At 36.2% G+C, this 20249-nt stretch overlaps 1 long non-coding RNA gene across 6 annotated transcripts in view; it reads left to right on the top strand.

Annotated features, from left to right (window-relative positions):
- Positions 1–20249, top strand: part of LOC110352364 (uncharacterized) — a 285853-nt gene that overhangs the window by 159447 nt on the left and 106157 nt on the right. For all 6 annotated transcript variants that reach the window (XR_005268230.2, XR_011811705.1, XR_005268234.2 and 3 more), the window contains one exon: positions 19181–19246. This is a non-coding gene — a long non-coding RNA (uncharacterized lncRNA). The remainder of the gene's footprint in view (positions 1–19180; positions 19247–20249) is intronic.

Below are 20249 nucleotides of genomic sequence, written 5' to 3'. Positions count from 1 at the left end.
ACCCTCTGAGAATCATGTTTTATCAAATGATTGGAATTGTTTTCAGCTAATGTGTGTTATCTCTATATGGAACTGATGTCCTGAAAACAAAATGAGAATGTGTTTTTGCTTCCTTACTATTGACATATCTGATAGTCTTTCAAATTTCTCATGAGGAGAAATAGATGAATAAATTGGTTATTTTTACCACTTTTGCTATACCTATATCTCTAAATTTTCCAGTAATCCCAGCTGATGTTTTCAAGGTCGTTTATGCTACTTTAGCAGCTAATCTGCTATGAAATGGGTTAAAAATCTCCTCCTTTAAATTCTAGAGCTAAAAAATTATGAATTTGTGACTATGAATTCACTCTTTAATCTCAGTCTGGGTTGGTGAAAACTGGTACCAGATTAGTAGAACCTGGGCAAATTGCTCATGGGATGTCTTCCTGCTATAAAAGTTATACAGGGGTCTTATGATAGTGTTTGGGTGGTGGAGAGATTTAACTTGATTTCTTTCTTATTTGTAGTCACAGGATCATAGAACAGTTTGTATTGGAAGGGACATTAAAGATCCTCTATTTCCAACCTTCCTGGCACTGGTCAAATACAACCTTTTAAATTTAGTTTGTGACTGGCAGTAAATTCAGTCAGAATTGTTGAGAATTTTTCTTTGTTGTGGAGAAAAAACTGAGAGGAAGCTAACAGCTTCCCAATGAACCAGCTGGCACCTATTGTGCTTCAGACTACTGTGGTTATGGTCCTTAGATATTTTATTTCTTATGCTTTATATTTCAGTGAATGACACTTTTTTTATGGTCTGCTGTCTTAATTTTTTAGAATTAGTAAGACTTCCATGGGTGTCATATGACTGGTATACATCTGTCTGGAGAAAAAGTTTAAAAAATGTAGCAAAGATTAATGGTCCAATTAAGTATGTCCTCTGTGAAACTGTTTAAGGAGGTTTAACAGAGAGTTTCATCTAAATTTACAGAAAGCCAGCAAGAAAAACAAACCAAAGTTGTTTTTGCTATGCTTTAACCAGTGCAAACTGAGCCATAAAGGCAGGATGTCATGTGTTATTTCAAAGTATGTTTACATTCCTTAATACGAAGTATGCACATTTTCTAGTTCTCTTAAGAACAAACGAACTCCCAGCTTTGTTTTGTTTTCTGTCAAGTAATCAGGTGAAACAAATTTGGCTTTTACTTTTTCCAGGAATACTAACTACAAAGTAGTATAAATATTACCTATGAGGTTAATTTTCCTTTGTGAGAGAGATGTTTTAGAGAGAGATTGTCAAAGTGAATTTATATTCTGTCTGTAAATATGCTTTAATCTTAAAAGCAACAGTTAAGAATGTAACTCCACCATGAATCTAGAACAATAGGATTTCATTTTTTTCTGTGTAAAATGGATTTTTTTTTATTGTTTCACCATTATGTTCAGCTTGTTTTTTCCCCACATGTGAGTTTTCTTCATCAAAGAGAATTTTAAAAAATAGATAAGTATCGTAGTGAAATCAAAAGAGTTGGAGAGGGTTTTTAGGGAAGGTGTAAGAGAACAGAAACCAAAGTGTCTTAAAAAGTTGAATATGAAGGAAGTAAGAAACATGTTGACAATCAACTTGTGCCAATTTCTGAGTCTATTGCAAGGAAAAGAAACTGAATGATTTCCATGTATTCTCTTTGTCCTAGTGCTTAAGTGAAAAAACTTAAAATCCAGTCTGCTGGGCCAAATGGCTTAACCTTATCTGAGACTAGGGATAGCCTGTGTTTTTTTCTGCTGTCATTATGCTGATTGCCATATGCATTTCAGTGATCTAAAGATCAGACAGGAATAGAATATGTAACAAGTGGCAACAGAATCTTTTAATTCAGTGGAAGTATTACATGCCTATCTCTCTGACTCAATTTGTAATGATACTAAATTTCATCAAAGCATCATTTACATGGAAATAAATGCTTTGAGTTATTTGCCCAGACTGAACTAACAAGCATCTGCCTAGATGTAAGAGTTCCAACTTCAAAAGTCAAGTGTGTGAAACTCCAGGTACTGATATTAAGAGTCTTATATCATTGGCATTCAGTCCAAGCTCTCTACCCTAAATATGTTGCTGCTGTGCTTAATGCAGTATTTCATAGTAAAAATTATGTGTAATTGCCACAGCACAGCTCCATGGCTCCCACATTCATTCACAGAAGAAAAAAGTACCAAGGAGTGAAAAAAGTGAAAATGCATGGAAATGGAAGAGGCAGAGTGAAATATCAGTGAATATGCTCATTTCTGTCTTTTTTCCTTTCAGCATCTCCTTTTGGAGATCACAAATGTGCTAGCAGATAAGTTTTATGTGAGGCTATCATCTCTAAAACTGTTAGTTCTGTGCTGTTATTTTATATCCTCTTGCTGAGTGAGACAGGAAAAAAAATTCCTCATATGCATGGAAGTTTATTTTGCCTGCATTGGAATGCTTGACAACACATGTATATGTACTGAGAGACTTTGTGGATTGCCTGCCTTGAACAGAGAAGCTCTAGCCTAGCAGAACACTTGAGTGTATGGCTACTTGCACACAGACAAGCTATTCTTTAAGCCTTGAATTCAGGGCCTGAAAGTACATGTTCTGCCACTTGTACAAAAGGACTAGCTTGATCATCTGTCATGAGTTTGTCTATCACTGAGACAATGAAGCTACTAAAACCAGAAATCTTTGTAATAGATTAAATCACCATTTTATTACACAGGCATCTGAGGACAGTACTTGAGCCATGGTTAGTTACGGCTGTGGTAAATAAACAGTTTCCCTCATTAGGTTGCATCTTGCTCAGTTATGCGTCTTGTATTCATGTTGTTTCCAGACTGTTGCTGGTGGGGAACTGGGAGGGAAGTTAAATTCCTTGGTTGACACTGTGAACCTGCTGCCTTAGGGTTTTTGATTGTAAAATGGTTTTAAAGGGCTATTCAATTGCTATGGCTATTTACTTAGAATCTATGGAGTTCTCTGTGCTGTGACAGATGTCACCAGGTTTCCATTTTGAGTTTTCAGGTAACAGTAAGATATGATTCTAATATGTGATTTAAAAAGGAAAGAGGGGTCCATTAGCAGGGTTTGAAAGATCATCTTTAAGTATATGAATAAAACATATATGCATAATTTGAAGGGTTTTACTGTTGAATACCAACTAATGGAGACTGTCAGAGACGTAAGAATAAGGAAAAATACAAAGCTGACAATGTAAAAAATCAATAATTAATATGTGAGAGTTTGAGAAAACTTAAAATAGGGCTTCCAAGCTATTTTCATTTTGGATGTTGTTTTTCATCTGGATAAGGTGATTAAATACATGTTAGAGGTTTTGCAAATAGTGTACTGTGCCAGTAAATCCACTGGTTCAAGACAGCTTAGCTCTGAAGCTTGTGGGGTTTCAGACGTCTCAACTGGTTAACAAGAAAAAGATCTGAGAAAATGCCATGTACTTAATGAGATAAAGGCAAGTGCTGTCCTGGGATGCATTCTGAGAAGGTAATGTGACAGATCTTGCACTTGTCCTCACTATGCAAATTCTTAAACATCATTTTGCGTCATAGTTCTTTAATCATTCACGTAAAAGCAGATGAAATGGAAATGCTGAAAGGAGCTGATTGTGGTCAGATTTTCTTTTTTGTCTCTTTCTGGATTGTATATTACAGCAGTCTGTTACACCTTTTGAAAGTAATTTATCCATTGTTTTTATATGTGGTTAGCTAGAACTATTCTGCCATAGCATATAATGGAGCCAGGTATGCTTTGCATTTAGCTTTGCATACAGAGAACAAATTTAAGACTGACATTTTACCAAAGCTAAAATTGCACCTAATAATGAAGTCCAACTAAAATGCGAATCAGCTTCTGACTGATTTACACCTGCAACTCAATACTATTTAATTAGAAGCATAAGTATCTGGAACTGCACCTGTGCTTGAATTAAAGTTGGAGAGACACATTGCCTGCAGAACAGGAGACGAGTTTGTGAAATTATGGCATTCAGTTCTGAGACACATACAGTGATAACATTTAAGGGATCATAGAATCCCTTGAATCCAAATGGCTTGGGTTGGGAGGGGCCTTAAAACCACTCACTTCCAACTCCCCTCAACCACATCAAGTTGTCCAGGGCCTCATCTGACCTGGCCTTGAACACCTCCAGGGATGGGGCACCCACACCTTCTCTGGGAAGCCTGTGCCAGTGCCTCACCACCCTCTAAATGGGACGTTCAAATGGCTTTCCCCAGTTCTCAAAACAAAATATTTTATATTATGAGCTTTGTGCACTTCAAACTGGATGAATGGCTACTTAGTCTTTAGGAAAATTTGAATAACATTTTTAGTTATTGTATACAGCAAGGTAAGCAGCTTTTTCTCCAGCTGTTGGTGTATGTTGTGTGTACCCCTTCACACATAGCTTGCACAAATAGAGAATCCATGTAATTTACAGAAGAACAGAGCAGTCTAACGATGCTCCTGTCTGTCTTTATACATAAAAATCTCTCATTTTTAATAGGAATTAGTTTCTCAGGTCTGTCTTTTAGCTATTCTGTCAATGTTTTATCTTTTCTCAAAACTTCAGACATTATCAACTTACATTATAAGCAGATTTTTTCAAATTCACCTCTAGTTATGAAGTTAAAATGTGAAACTGCTCTTCCATAGAAATTAGAATGAAAATGCATAACTTTGATGGTCACAAAGTTAAACTTTTGCACAATTATAAATTCCTTAAGGTTTTTGCTCTGTATAGGTAAGATGGTAAAAATCAACATAATCTGATTGCACATAAAAATTCAGAGTAAACGAAGTCTTGATTTTTTTTTAATTGCAGTGGTAAGATCCAATTTAGCAATCCACTGATCATTGAGATTCCTCTATAATTATCTGGGATAACTGACCATCTCTGCCTATTTATAACACAGAAACATATAACTGCAGCTTACCGGTCTGTTTTTTATCGACTATTGTATTTCATTATTTAAAACTTTTGCACATTGCTATAGGTGGTTTTCAGAGCTACTTTAGATTCTAATAGTTGGAAGTTTAGAAAGCTTGGAGTGATAGAAATTTTGCAATATGCTCTTTTTGAACTGGTTTGAAAAACAAATGAAAAATGCACATATACTGTGCAGCTTGAAATGTATAACTGCAGAGTCTTCTTCTATTGACTTTTGAGTCAGTGACTCTCACTAAGTAAATAACATGGCAAATGATGATTCCATGGCACTGTCTGTACACTTCTCAGTGCACTCAACAGGAATTTTTCATTTCATGCATCATTTATAATTTGTTGCGGTGGCTATGAGAAGTCTTTCTCTTCCTCTCTCAATGTATATATACATGCATGTGTACATATATAAATTTAAATATATATGTATATTTTAAGATGAAGGGAATATGCCTTGTCAGCCTTCTTTAAGCTGTGAGTCTTTAAGAAAAGAGTGTGTAAAATTCAATTGTATAAATTGTATCAATGCAAATTTCTGCATGCATTTATCATTGGAAAAGAACACTAAAATAGTTGATGAAATGTAGAAATTTAATTAGTAGTTTTGTTTTGGCATTTCTGTAACACCCCATCTGCTTCATGCAGAATGAATTCAGACCAGAAAATGGAGAAACCTTGAGAAAATGGAGATCATGAGGAATAACACTGTTAGAAAGGTTCTCCTTTATCTTTAGAACTTTGTATTTGGTTCAGTTTCAGAAAGACTAAATTGATGATCCTGAAAGACTAAGTAGATGACCCTTTGCCATAGCCTTGTACAAGAAGGTAACTGATGGTTTCTTTCTGATTATGCTTTAATTCATTAAATCAACAAAGTTTCAAACTTTCTTGCTTGCTTGCTTTCAGCTCAAATTGTGTGAGACACTGTCCCTTTGATCTGTCTTTTATTGGGGCTGTTTCTATAATTCTTTAGATGTTTTGGTACACCACAGAAGATTTTACCTGCCATCATTGTTTGTGCATTTGGAAGACAAATACAATAGATTTCTATAACTTTATGTTGGTTCCACTACTGCAATGCAATGTGAAGCTGAGTATTGATAAAAATGTAGCTATGCACTTGTTTAGGCTTCCCAGAATGTTAATTGAGAGACAACAGGAGGCCTTTGTTTGTATTTGTTCTTTCAAAATGTAATGAAGTCCATAAGTTCTTGTTGGAAGCTAAAGTACATTGCAGTTCTTACTGTGGATGAACATGTGTCACTTTTACCAGTGAAAACAGTCCTTCATACCGACAAAAGCCAAGATTAGAATTCTTGAGGTGCAAAACTAGGTATTAGCATGAAATATGTGTATTTTTCACATTGACAAATGCAAATAAATCTAACTAAACAGGAAACGATGCTGATAGATAGGAATGGTGGCTTGAACAGCCAGGTTAACCAAGACGCAAGTTTTTTTGACTGCATGCGGTGCTTAAGGTTTGCTAAGACACTCATGGGAACCATGAGGGGAGAATAAGGCCACATTAGACCACATTCTTGGTTTAATGAAATCTAAAATTACATGTTTACAAATAAAACTTTATTTTTAAGGAAAAAACTCTCAGCTAGTGTACTGATTATTCCCTCCATTTACTTGCATACACACACACACACACATATATATATCCATATATATTTGATGAATGGTCTTTCCAGGACAGCCAGCTGCTTCATTCTCTGGACCTCTACACTTCCCCTGTCAGAAGCTTTTCAGTGCAGCATCTCCCTTTTTCTGGTTTTGTTCACCTGGTCTGAGATGTCACAACTCTTGTGACTGCCTAGCTTTGATTGATCTCTGGGTCTGCAGCCTTATGAACAAGTTTGCTAAAATTTACAGCATGAACTACTCTTTTATGCTCACCATTTTTTCTTATCTGACTGATATATTTGATGGCGTATCAGTAAAACTGGGCAGAAACTGACCTGGGCAGAGGTGGTAGACCTGTAAGGTGAAGGTGCACAGATGTCTTAAAGATGTCATATTCTTGCCTGATCTGCTTTAGGTCAATCCAATCCCTCTGACACTGTGTGAGTTGAAATACATCCCATCTCTCGGTCCCAAAAGGAGCACTCAGAGAGCTACAGATCTTCAACAAAGAGCAGCATTATGTCATTGCTCTTTCTTCTTCCCTATTTCTTTTTTTTTTTTCTTCTTGTGTGAATGTTCTAGTGTACTATTCTAAGGTAATGAAACCAAGACAGTAGCTTTTATGTATGCTGCCTGTGTTTGGCCAACTCTGTCTTTCTTCTCTCCTCTCAAACCCAGAGAAAGCAAAAAGGGAGGTTATTAGGGATTCCAGTGAAGAAAGAGCTGAAAACTCCCCTGTAATCTACATGGAGAGAAAAAAAAATATTGACTATATGCCAAAAAGGCTTTGATCAGACAAAAGGAAAAAAAATAAATCCTACATCTAGTAAATCCACATTAAGACACAACTCCACAGGAAACCAGAACTCACAGGATCACCTTTTCTTAATCAAATCCTTCTTACCAGTCAAAATATGAAGGCAGTTTGTAGCTATGAACACAGCATCTCTGTGGGCAAATGTTTCCTTTTGCCAGTTTAAATATATAACCCTGTGCTTACTCATCCCCAAATTTTCTGTTTTATTTCAGTTTTAATAGGACAGCCAAAATGTATAGACAACACATTCTAGTCAGCCATGCTTCATTATGGCTTTTGTTGAATGAGAAAAATAACCCATTTAATCCATTTTACTCTCAAAAGAAAGTGTACAGTAATCAATATCTCAGATTTTTCAAACTTAGAAGAGCTATGGTTCCTGTTTAGAAAACATAAGGCAGTATTGGAGAAATTAAATTAAATTGCTCAGCTATTTAGTTTGCTTATAATGGCAGCAGAACAAGTCAGGCTTAAAAAAGTTCTATAAAGAATGCTATGTTTTTCCAACACAATTATAATTAAAGTTGAAGGATTGCCAAGGAGGCAAAGATAAGCAAATTTCCTGAATAATTTTTAGAGTTTAGTTCACTGTCTTCTAGTTTCAGTTGGCAGAAGTATACCTACTGTTACACCATTAGCACCTACAGGCGGGCAAAGCAGGCCAGATAGCACCAAAACAGCTCTAGCCTTTTCTACTAAATCAATTCCTACTTGACCTTTGGAAAGAAAAAAAAAAAAAAAAAAAGTAACTAAACCTCTAGAAACTTTTTATGTTATACTTCTCTAGGCTTCAGGTTGAGTGGTTGAGCCCTGCAGTTGCCTTAGCATGCCTATAACCTCTCAGGTGTTTTCATGTGTGCTTTAGCTATGTTTGAGGTTCTGCCTCTATTATCACAGGAGTTATTCTGGCAAGTGAAAGCTACTGAGCTGTTGTCACATCAGTGCTAGAGGAATGTGGCTTTGGATACCTGTCAGTATATGGATGCTATTTACTCTGTAGTTACTGGTTTCCCTAGACTAGGTAAATTTGCATGTATGGTCTCTCCTCTGCTGTTTTACAACTACAAAGAAACTTAAAGGGGTCTTCTGAATAAAGACAACAAGCACAAGGCAGGAAAAACATCATATGCATGCATACATGCATATGTTTTTTGCAAGAAATTTGCTACTTTACTTCTCTGGAAGAAAAATACTCCTGCCAGTTTGTTTTAGCTGTATACATTTTAAACCCATTTGCTCTAGTTTCTGATGTGTCCTTGAGAACGTATACACTGACATCTGTGATATTTGGCTCATCTTGGTAGTTCTTCATTTCCCCAGGTGATTTTCAGCTTGTTCTGAGTTAACTTGTGTTATCCACATATTCATGGCCAGGGTTACCCTTGAGGAAGAGGAAAAACATTTTTTGTCTTTATAAAATGAAGTATCTTCTTTCTCTTCTCTTCATCTGCAGTAGTAAAAATGGCTTTGTAGAGGGTTTCAGGGTTAGTTTCATGGAAAAAGGCATTTATGTTAGCTTGTCTGTAGTGCCAGTACAAGACTCTAGAGAGGGATATAAATCAAATATGTATAAACATGCAGTATTTTAGTTTTTATAAATTATTCTATTCCATTGTGCTTAGATTTGTTATGAGTGTTATGGATCAGAGAATCGTAGAACTGCATGACTAAAAGAACCTAAAAATTGATGCATCCCAGTGTACTGAGATAGAAACACCTCATGGACATTTATTTTGTCTACTTAGCAAACAGCGACTTAAGTGAGACACTGCTGACTATGTAGAACTAGTAGATGTATTCACTGTCATTTTTCTGAGAGTAGACAAGACAGGTCTGACTTCACAAGTATGCAGATATATGTATCGATTGTCATATTCCGCAATAAAACTTGCTGAGAATGTAAAGAGCTATAGAGTGGAAGATGTTATTCAATATCTAGCGTCTGTAATATTGCTATGTTTTAGTAATGGGACTGTTTTGCTTTATATGAGATGAGGGTGCTCTTCTATGTTGAAAAATTCATAAATCAAATTATGTGCATATTAGGCAACTTTTAATAGAATTAACGTCAGTGCAATTCATCATTTCTGAGTTCCATGTATGCCAATTCATCAAAACAACAATCTTGTCGGGGACTGTCTCAAGAAATAATTATTTCTGCATCCAATCCTTCTAAAGGGCTTGTGAGGTTACTTGCTGATTCATCAGTACTAGTGTTGAGGTAAACCTCTTCAACAGAATTGGACTTCGTCAGGGTGATATGTATTTTCTTACCCTTCACAGAAACAAAAATGTGCACATTTGATACTACGGAAAGAAAATACTTGTACGAATATCTTGTGAACAACCTCTATGCACACATGCCATGGTATTCATCTGCAAACTCCTTTGTTTATAGGAACTCTTTGATAATCTTAGGAAGTATGTTGTAGCACAAAATTTTACTTCTATTGCTAGGTGAGCAGCATAGGATTGAGCAGCTGGAGGTTCAAGTTGTGCTCTCTCTTCAGTCAGAGACTTAAAATGCTGAAAAAAATATATGTTGACATGCCTCTTTTTTTTTTTTTTTCCAAAAAAAAAAAAATTCAAATTAAAACAAACCAAGATTGCTAAAATATTCTGATCATCTCTGCATATAAACATCAGAATGGTAGTTTATGAAACAAAACAAAGCAAACAAAAAAAAAAACAACAGATGTATTAGGATTAGGTACTCAGCTCCCAGTGAGTTGGAATTAAATGAGCAAGCTAAGTATTACTACTTCTAGTTTATGTTTGAATAAACTACAAGTGTAATGAGGGTAGGTAATGTACTTGAGAGAGTACTCATCAGACTGCAAGTGATACCTTAAAATCCTGGAAAGCTATGAAAGTGAGCCATGTCTACATAATGTAGAGACCTAATCAAAGAACAACTACATATACACGTATATATTTATTAATTGGTATTCATTTTTTAAAAATAATTTGAGCATTTGAAACAAACTGAAAAAATGTTTAAGCTTTGAAATTCAATAAAAACATATTTTAAAACTTAATTATTCTACAAGGGCATTAAAAGAAAAGTAAAAAAGAAAAATCATGCTACATTTCTTAAAACAGATATTTTAGTTCTGAAATATTGAAAGATGTTCTCATGGCTCCTTTTGTTTCTAAACTCAGAGCTTGGTGAATTTGACTGGAATGTGTGAAAGATGTTGCCAAAGGTGTATTTATTTCTCTTTGTCAAACACTAAACACACTGGTGTTCAGCCCTCGTGTACTGTTGGTACTGATTGCATTGCACAATATTTTGGGTCTGATGCAAAGCAATCAGCACCAACAGTACACAATTACACAAATTTGCTGTGTGCATCAGGACTATTTTTGGTAATGTTTTAAATCTGTAGGTGCATGATTAGCAATTAACTCAGTTAGCCCTGAAAAGCCATTAACCAGCTTTACTCATTCTGATAGATGTCCTGACATATTGAAGAACTGGTGTGGTGTGTGGGGCTGTTAACTACTGGCCACACAGCTCATGCTTCTCTGCATCATTCCTCCAGTTATCAATGAGCCTGTACTCAAGAGGAAAATGAGATATTCTGCAGTCATTGAGAAAACACTGCAGTATGCATGATGACACCTAGGCAATCAAAACTATCTCCATCAAATTGCAGGTGACATTTTCATTAGCTCAACAACTTCTGGGCTTTGATTAGGAAATTACTCCTGGAAGAAAAAAAAAAAAAAAGAAGATAGAAAAAAAGAAGAAAAAAAAAGAGAGAAAATAATGTCATCTCATAGTTATGTCACAGATGCGGCACTTTTTAAAAATATTTTTTTCAGCCTGCCTTAGTACTCATGTTCCGGCTCACAAAGAAGTTTTATAATGTGTGGGACATTACTGGGATAGGTGGTGAGGTACTTCTGCTAGCATCCAGGGAAGATTTTACTGTGGGACCATCTGTACACAAATATTCATGAATATTACAGGGCATTACGTAAAGTATTTCTAGGAAAAAAAGAGCATAACTAAAATTTTATATTTGTAATTCCTGCTTGTGTTCAAAATACAGTTTCACTGAGCTTAAAGACATGCTAATGTGGGGTCTAGCAAGTCTTGAATATGAAAACAACATAAGTCTAGACAGGTGCCAATGGATTATTTATTTTTAGCTCTGCTTGTATTTGTGAAAAACAGACTTGGTAATAATATATTATAACATTGACCAATATGAAAAGATGATGTTTCTTTTTCATGCATCTTTATACATCTGGAATCTTTTTGTCATTCCTGGGCCCATTTCTGATTGAAGATTTACAATGAGTGGCACACACGAACAGTTAGGAAATTGTGTTCAGAACAATATCCCTTCCTCCTCCTAAAAAGCATGCAATGTCAAAACACCATACAGCTGCTAATTATTCAGCACATTTTTGTGAAGTAATTTAGTCTCATCCCCGCTTTTCATATGAGGCAACACATCCGACTTTGATCTTGACACTGAGATGCTCAGCAGCAATTCAAAGTAGGTTGGCTGTGATTCTTCTCATCGCTGGGGAGGTGGTCATCGTTCTGCCTCTCAGACCCTCATATTAAATCACCATGGGAGTTTGAATTTGGGGTACCTGCAAATGCATGTTCTGTCCCCCAGCTTATTGGCTATTCTGGACTGGCACGGTCCCATAGAAGCTGCTCTAATTTGAATAAATAATTAAATATTAATTGGAGCGGAGACAGACAGTCACAGTGAGCCTGACTTACAGTACAGCAAAAAGTGTTTGGTTTGAATAAATAAGCATTTTCTTGTTAACTAAATGCATTCCAAGCAGGAAGCTTTCTGCTGCAATAAAAGGCAGTCTGATTACATAAATGTAAAGCAAAACCTATATGAAATCTCTAAAAAAGACCACAGACAAATAAAAGATGAGGAAAATAATATTTGAGGTTTGTTTTTGATAGGCTGTAAAGCATCTGTAACTTTGGTTTCATGATTCTGCATTCCTTATGTAAATTTACAAAATTAAACACGAGACAGTTTGAGGAACAACAGCATAAATGACAACCTATTAAAAACTGGAACAGCTGAGGAACAATGTCCCAAAATGGACTTTGTAGGAATTCTGTATGATTTTTTGTAGCTCTCAAAGGGTCTTTAAACAAATTCTAATTTTTTATTCTTTTTGGTAGAGAGCAGCTTGAAGTAAATGAGAAAACAGCTCTTTGGCAAAAAGAGAGGAGGAAGCATTGCTTTAGTAGAAATGCTCATTTCTTTGGTATGAAGGGGGCAGGAAGAGTGGCTTCAGATTTGTCTGGGGAGGGCAGGCAATCCAGAGAGCATCCCCATCTGGGCTTCACCTCTGACAGCTTGCTGCTCTCTTCTCGCAGCAGGAGGGTGGGTGAGTGCTTGCAGCTCACAGATCCTCATGACTGAACTGTAACAGAAGTATCATTGGTTATACTCAGCTATCTAGTCCTTGTGAAATACCAATTCATCATTTTCATGGGGAAGTAGTCACTCTGATTCATTTTCCATTTTGCAAAAAGTTCTAGAGCTGTCACTCTTTTCTGTTTTGACATTCTCAAAATGGAAATGTTCCAGGATTTTGTTTCAAATAGGTTTTCTCTTTGAAAGCTAAGATAATTCTTAGTTGGAAATTGTGAAGGAATAACATTAAATGAAACACAAAATATTGAAACCAAACATTCCAGATGAGCCAGCATAGATTTTCTTTTCTATTTTCAGCTTATAAAATATTTTTAGCTTTTTACTTTTTCTTTCCATTCTCACCTCAGCGAGATAGTTTTCCAGTCTATTTCAGTAACATATGAGTTCCTGATCTGATGATTAATTCAGTAGTAGGAACAGCCAAGGATTCATCTCTTATGGCTTTGAACTGAATTGTCCATTTGAAGTATGTAGAGGCAGTGCTTTGGGACACTGAACTCCAATATGCAACCTTGGTCAAGTGTTTGATGTTCGATGGGGCCAGTCTGGTTTCTGCTCGTCCTCTTCCCCACAGTGGCAGGGATGGAGTCAGCACTTTCAAGTAGAGAAATCAAGCCTGTGTGGTACAAAACTGTTGAGGACAGTACAGCAAGGCAGGAGCTGAACATGCTTTGGGAGTGAAGAGTATGGTCATTAGGTTTCTTGGCCGAGGCTGAACTTAAAGGCTACAGCTATTTTTCTGCTTATTAATCCTGCATATTCACAGGCCTTTTACGCCTATCATGAAATGTTTCTCTAAAGTACTGATGCGCTTAAAGCAGATGAGTTCCTCAGACCTATAACAAAATGAGGTGTGATTAGATGCTGGAGCGATGCTTCATTTGCATGCTAACTATAACTGGAAATAATTCTCCGTGTGGATGGTGCAACATTTCCCAGTTATTTTATACCCTGTTTAAAAAGAAAAAGTAGATTAACTACTCAGCAGAAATCTCAGAAAAGATGTCTGTATAAAAAAGAGTGAAACTTATCACAAAGGCTGCATATTTCTTCTCCCTTAATGCAAACACACATTCACATTCTTCTGTGTCTCATTGCGGTATAGCTTTTAAAATGTGCTGTTTATTTTCTTACACAACATTAAGCATTTCCATGAAGACTGGGCGGGGAAGAAAAAATGTGTATTTTGTACATTAGATTACTACTGAAGTCCTCCATATTTACTTGGCTGATCCTGAGAAAGCACAAACTAGGAATGGTTAATGAAAACAAATAGTGTGGGTGTTTTCAAAGTTCTTCCTGAAGATTATGAAATTTTAGTAAAGCAGAACATTGGTTACTTCTTTTGCTTCAGCTGTGAGGTTTGTTTTTCAGCCTCTGTTCGTTTTTTTCATACCTGCAGTCTTTCTCCTGGCCAATGATTCTTTTTGCTCTGCAAATCTCATTAAAAACACTTTGTAGTTGGTGTTTCTCAAAAATTCATGTATTTTCCAGGATCTGGCAAAGCTTTTTTGGTCTCATTGTGCAGCATCTGTCAAGTTCTCTGCTTCTTTAACTCCAGTTCAACTCATAGTACTGTCTGAATAGTTTTGATGGATGACTCTGACAATCTCAGCTTTCGAGTACAATAGATTTGGGTCTGGATCTCTGGGTGAAATACTTTATCCTGGTATTGTAAGAAAACCTGGAGCAAACATACCTAATCTGGAAAGTAGCCTCGAACCCATCTGGAGATGAATAGTAAAATCTGGAGATGAATAGTGAAATCTGGGCCTGTTCTTTCAGAGGACTGGTTAGTTTGTAAGTGGATTTGGTCCAGTTGTCATTGTCTGTGGGTATTGTAACAGTTTATTTGTGGGGTTTATCCCAGTTTTTTTTTTTTTTTTTTTTTGGTCTTTTTCTCTATTTGTGTAACTCTTTTGTAACAGATTACCATAATTCAGTTGGTTCAATACAGCAAGTGTTCACCTCACTCCTGTGAGTGCAACATAATCACCCAGTAAGACAAATGGGGATACTGACCTCTGGGCAAATACTCTATTTTTTATCCTCTGGTGCCAGTCTCTCTGTAATAATATAATCATTTAATATCTGATGGCTTCAACCAGGGAGGCTTTTAACAGTCCATGGGTTTCTGGCATGAATTTGGCATTTTTATCTCTTTGCTTATAGTTTCATCCTCAGTGATGGGTCTTATCAACCCCTGGTCCTGTGGAGAGGACAGAAAGCTCTTCTGCTGAAGCTTTGATGGTCTTATTTGTCCAAATTTGCACTTCTGTCAAATCCTTGGCTGCAGCTCTACATTTCATATGTGAGGCTGTTATGATCCATTTAAATGCCTATGGGGATCTCAACAAGCTTTTTGAAAAGATTAATGACTTAGCTGTGGGTTTTATGATAGTGTTTCTAAAGAAAAGCCTGCATACCTAATAAGGTTATTTCTACAAGCCAAAATTTGCATTGCTTACCATAAAAGATGTAGATGGACTTTAACTACAACATCTAAAGGTTTGTTGCCCATTTTTGTCTTTTGCTGATCAGTTTTGTGCAAGAAAAGGGAAATAAAGAATGGAAAAGGGAAATAAATAAGTGCATCAGCTTTAGAATGACAGGAGAAGGGACTTATGGATGTGAAGAAATCTTAATTTTAGAATCATACCATATGGATATAAACCTTTGTTAGAATTTTACTTTATAGTCTTTTTGTTTGGGCATGACTATAAATAGGAGTAATTTAAAATAATGCTTGAACCTTCATCAGGTTTATCCAAGATTTATGAGGGTGGTTAGAAAAAGATTAACTGAATCATTAGCTAAATTGTCTTTCATAAGGCAACCACCAAACAGCAGCCTGGAAGGAGAGAGGTCACATTTGTGCTTTTGTTAAACTGTTAACCTAGACGAGTGTGAGTTTTTAAGTGCAGTTGAAGCTTGTTTGTTATAGTCTTTAGTAAGTGTTAGTTAAATATTAAATATCAGAGATCATCTCACATGCTACAACTGTTTTTGCCTAAAATCTGACTGATACTTATTGTGATTTTCAAAATGTGATGTGTTTGCCTAGCTTAAATCTTCATTTATTGTTGAGAGACATAGTGTGGCTTCATTTACGAGTGGTACCATGGTAATGTGATCAGACTTCTGGTCCTTAATTTCTTTAGTTTTCTATTTCTTTTATTTTCCATATTACTAAAGTTAAGGACTTAAATAAGATTTTCATTTTCAAATTGTAGACAGTCTAAGCTCAATTGATAGTTTTTATTAGCACTTCTTTTAAGCACATTCTACCGGTGTATTCCTATAGGACTAGTAGACAAATCTGAAATTAGAAAATTAAATATTTAACTTGAAAGGAAACTTATGGGGAAAATAATAATTTTAGACACTGTCATCAGGTATTACACTCACCTTAAGTGTCTGAAAACAGTAATTGAATCTCTATTCTCCCAAATGAATTTATACTAAAAAGATTACCTGCATTTGTATTTTTTTAAAAAAAGATCCTGATTATTGAGATATAAAACAAAGCAAAACAGATACACAATTCAGTGTCATTTATTGGTGTTTTTCTGAAGTTGCATTTCTTTTTTTCTAAGCAGATAAACTTTTTGGTTTTGTTGTTTAAGCTACGTAGCCTGTTTAATTATCATATCCTGGTTGTTTTATAAGAAAAATGTAGAAATTATAGTATTAGCTGCGGAAAATATCTTCCAATATTTGCAGAGTAAATCTGTTTGGAACATAACACGTTTTCTGACTCTAGATGCTATACATCTGTTGTTTGATTTGCTGCTACAAACACTAGATGTAACAGAGAAAAGAAATATGGTTGCAGACTTGCTTATTATACTGCATGCCACTTCTCACAAATGCTGACTATGCCTGGGTTAAAACTTTGTCAGATGATGAACAGACTAACAGGAGAACACAGATGTCTGCCTGGAGCAAACGACGAGGAGCTGTGGATTCCTGTCTCCTCAACCTGCTCTATCAAAGGACAGAACACATCTGGAGAGTGGTGCCGTTTGCCCAGGGCACTCTTCTGCAAGGCCAGAGTGGTGTCGCTGTGGGAAATGTAACGGAGGCTGCTCAGAGCCCCCGCCGGGTGACACACATAATCACATCTGCATCACACAGGGACATTGCAAACCTGTAATGCCAGCACAAGACCCAGGAATGGACCTTAATCCTATCAGTCATTCTCCAGCCTGCTTCCCACTGTGTAGTGTCAACTGGGGCTACGTGCTGGGCACTTCCTGGCTGCTGGCCCAATGTGAATGCATGATTCTGACAAGTTCTGTGGAAAATGGAGCAGCATCAATGTGACTTCTTTTCCTGACACTGTAAAGAGAAAAGACTTTCTCTCAAGTCCCCTGTGAGTTTTCACATAAACTGTCTTTGTGCCAAAGCAGTTAATGCTTGTGTGTGCAAAGCTGGGTTTTAAAGGCAGGTATATTCTTGTTTTAGTCTTTCAGGGCTCATTTGATGGCCAGGAAGCTCTTTGTTTTTGTGTGTGGCTGTATGTACATAGTTTTCTGCTGAAGCTTCTCAGTGTTGTTTTTAATCTGAGTGCTAAGCTGAATGAAGTCAGGAAACTGTGTATTACTCATCGAGATGCCAAGGTCACAGAAGCTTTGCGTGAGTTTTACACTCGTCAAAGTCCTCAATTATTCCTGATTTGCAAGTCTGTCAAGAAAATCTCTTCCCTGAAGCACAGTGCAAATTTACAAAAGCAAAAGAAGGAGCACAACAGAATTGCCTCTCAAAGCATGGGGAGCAAATTAAGAGTCTTTGGTTTTGAATCTTTTGCATTATATACCTTTACAAAAAAATATAAAATAAAATAAAGAACAAAACATGTTTTCCATACTGCTGACACTTAAAGGTTAGTTGTGTGTTTCTCCTTCAGTGTTACCATGGTGATGAGAGTACTGTTAAGGCAGGTACTAGATTAGACTAAAATCATTTATCCTTCTTTGCACCTGCAAAATGCATGGCCACAAGATGGATAGCATCATTTGGAGCACTCATTCCTCTGACAGGCTGCTGTAAGCTCAGTCCCAGAAGTTTACATTAAAACATGGATAGAAGTTTTGCAGGCCTAAATGCTACTGCAAAAGGAGGCTGGGTTTCAAAATATATCTAAAAGTACAAGCATATCTCTTCAATCAGTAGTAAAACCAAGCAACAATAAAGCCCCCAGCTCTACTCTGTCTGCTCAAGAAGAAAATAGAGAGGGAAGAATATGCAGGCAGAGGAAGCTGAATGATTTCTTTTTTTAGTGATGCTGAAAATGTTACTTACCGCGATGCCTCATTAGCTGTCTCTGAGGCAGGACTCTCCCAGCTGCATAGGCTGTTTTAGACTCTCAGTGCTAACTCTGATGCTGATGAAGTTGCCCGGTTGTGTTAGGCTCAGGTGTCTCTCCCCAGCTTTCTCTGATCCATTCACTATTTAGAATAATACTACTGATCTGTCAGAGATGAACCACAACTACACACTCTTAGGAAAACTGGTCTCAAAAAGACTTCAAAATGCCTTTTTTTTTCTGTTTGTTTTTCTTCTGTGCTTCTCTCTGCATCAAGCTCTCAAAGCCCTTCAGAAAGCTACAGCTACCTTACTGATCCTAGTTTTGAATTACTCTTCCTATGGTGGCTTTGTATTTGAATACAATTTTAATTTAATTTGCTTTACAATATGCATCTAAGTAATCAATCTTCATTTAATATCAAGTAAGTGTGTATGGTCTGTTTTGTTCCATCACCACCTCCTCTCTCCAGCATTTATATTAGTTCTTAATTTTGTAATTTCCCTATCATATAAGCTGTGACATTTGTATTTGTACCTTAAAAATGTATTTAGATGCATAGAGTTATTTATTTAATTGTTGAGAAACTAACTGCATTGTGGCACATTCCTCTTAAGCAGAAGTGGAAAGATGTTAACGTCTCCTTCATAGGCTTGTTTATTTGTGGCATATGCAATTAATGGTTATTTCTAATGCCTCTTATGTAGTAAGTAGATTGCCTAATTCCATCTATTTCATTTCAAATATCTCACATTTTTTTATTTAGGATCATCAACATATTTTTACATTAATTATTTAACTGCCATTTCCAATCTTTTAGTCAGGCACACTTCTGCCTACTCAGGGCACAATTAGTCACTGCATTATTATAGATTTATACCAGTGTAAGTGAATAAAAAGCAATTTGCACATTTTGAACAGTTACATTTTGTTCTGATTTTTTTTTTTTAACCCTGAAAATTGTCTTTCAACTTCACATTAAAATGTTTTTCAGGATGGGATAACCAGGACTTACGCAGCTGTTTTCTTATTTTAGATCCTGAATTAATCACCTCCTCTTGACTATTGAACCCTTCTCATCCACCATCAAGAAAACAATACAGTAAGTAAAATAAATCTGAATTAATGTAAAGGGGTTAATAAGCTGGTCAACACACAAAGATTATTTACTGTACTGTTTCTCATTGGAAGTGCCATATGCATAGCTACCACTTTTCTATAAATGTAAATTCATAGCTACTCTGTGCCACAATGTGTGGTGTACTACAGCCATTGCTTCCAATCTCTTAGCCAAATTATTTTGTTCAAATAATGCTCATGGTTGTTTGATTCAGTAGTTGGTTGCACTTACATTGTCAGAAGTTGGGAGAATGAAACTCCATGTATGAGACAGAGTTAAGGTTTTGTTTTAGTTTAAGGTTTATGTTCTTGAGTCATAGGTATTACTATAATACTATTCATAAGAGAGTGTAAGTTCTTAAACATATGTTAACTTGGTAACAAGTTATGCCCTGATGCAATTTGGAAATGAAAAATAAAACATGGACATGGTATTTTCTAAGCATTTTCAGATGTTTTAAAGTTCAGAACTGACATAGTGCTGGAGTGTTCCTTGTCCATAAGTAGCACAGTAGAAGGACAAAAATACCTAGCTTGGACTTAGATACACTAGCTGATGGCTTTTTCAGCCAAGTGTTGGAGATCTGCCTTCTTCTATGGACCCCTTTGCTCTTTCTTTCAGGCCTGTAAGATGTCTGTTAGTGGAGGGAGAACTTGGCATTGGCACCTGTAGGGACTACCTAATTTGTAGAAGCCTCTGTGGACACTAGCCAGGGAGTCTTTACATCAGTCAGTATCAGCAATGATGCTTTCTGTGCAGGTGTTAGTGAAGTCCAATAAAGTTAAGGCTCTCTTTGTAGCTTTAGTGCTAATAATTACCTGTATCAAAGAAAATAACCCAGCTCTTCAAAATAATTTTACTGTTTGGAAAACTGCAATGTTCTCAGGACTTAATTAACCATTAGGTGTGTATTTGGACTGAAAATATGCGTGAGTAAATTAAAAATATTACAAGATCTCTAATCTGTTTTTTAGAAATGTTTATT

Source organism: Anas platyrhynchos, chromosome 10 (assembly GCF_047663525.1).
Source record: "Anas platyrhynchos isolate ZD024472 breed Pekin duck chromosome 10, IASCAAS_PekinDuck_T2T, whole genome shotgun sequence".
Lineage (NCBI taxonomy): Eukaryota > Metazoa > Chordata > Aves > Anseriformes > Anatidae > Anas > Anas platyrhynchos.
Note: the sequence above shows the minus strand (reverse complement) of the source record. Positions and strands in the feature narration are given on the sequence as shown.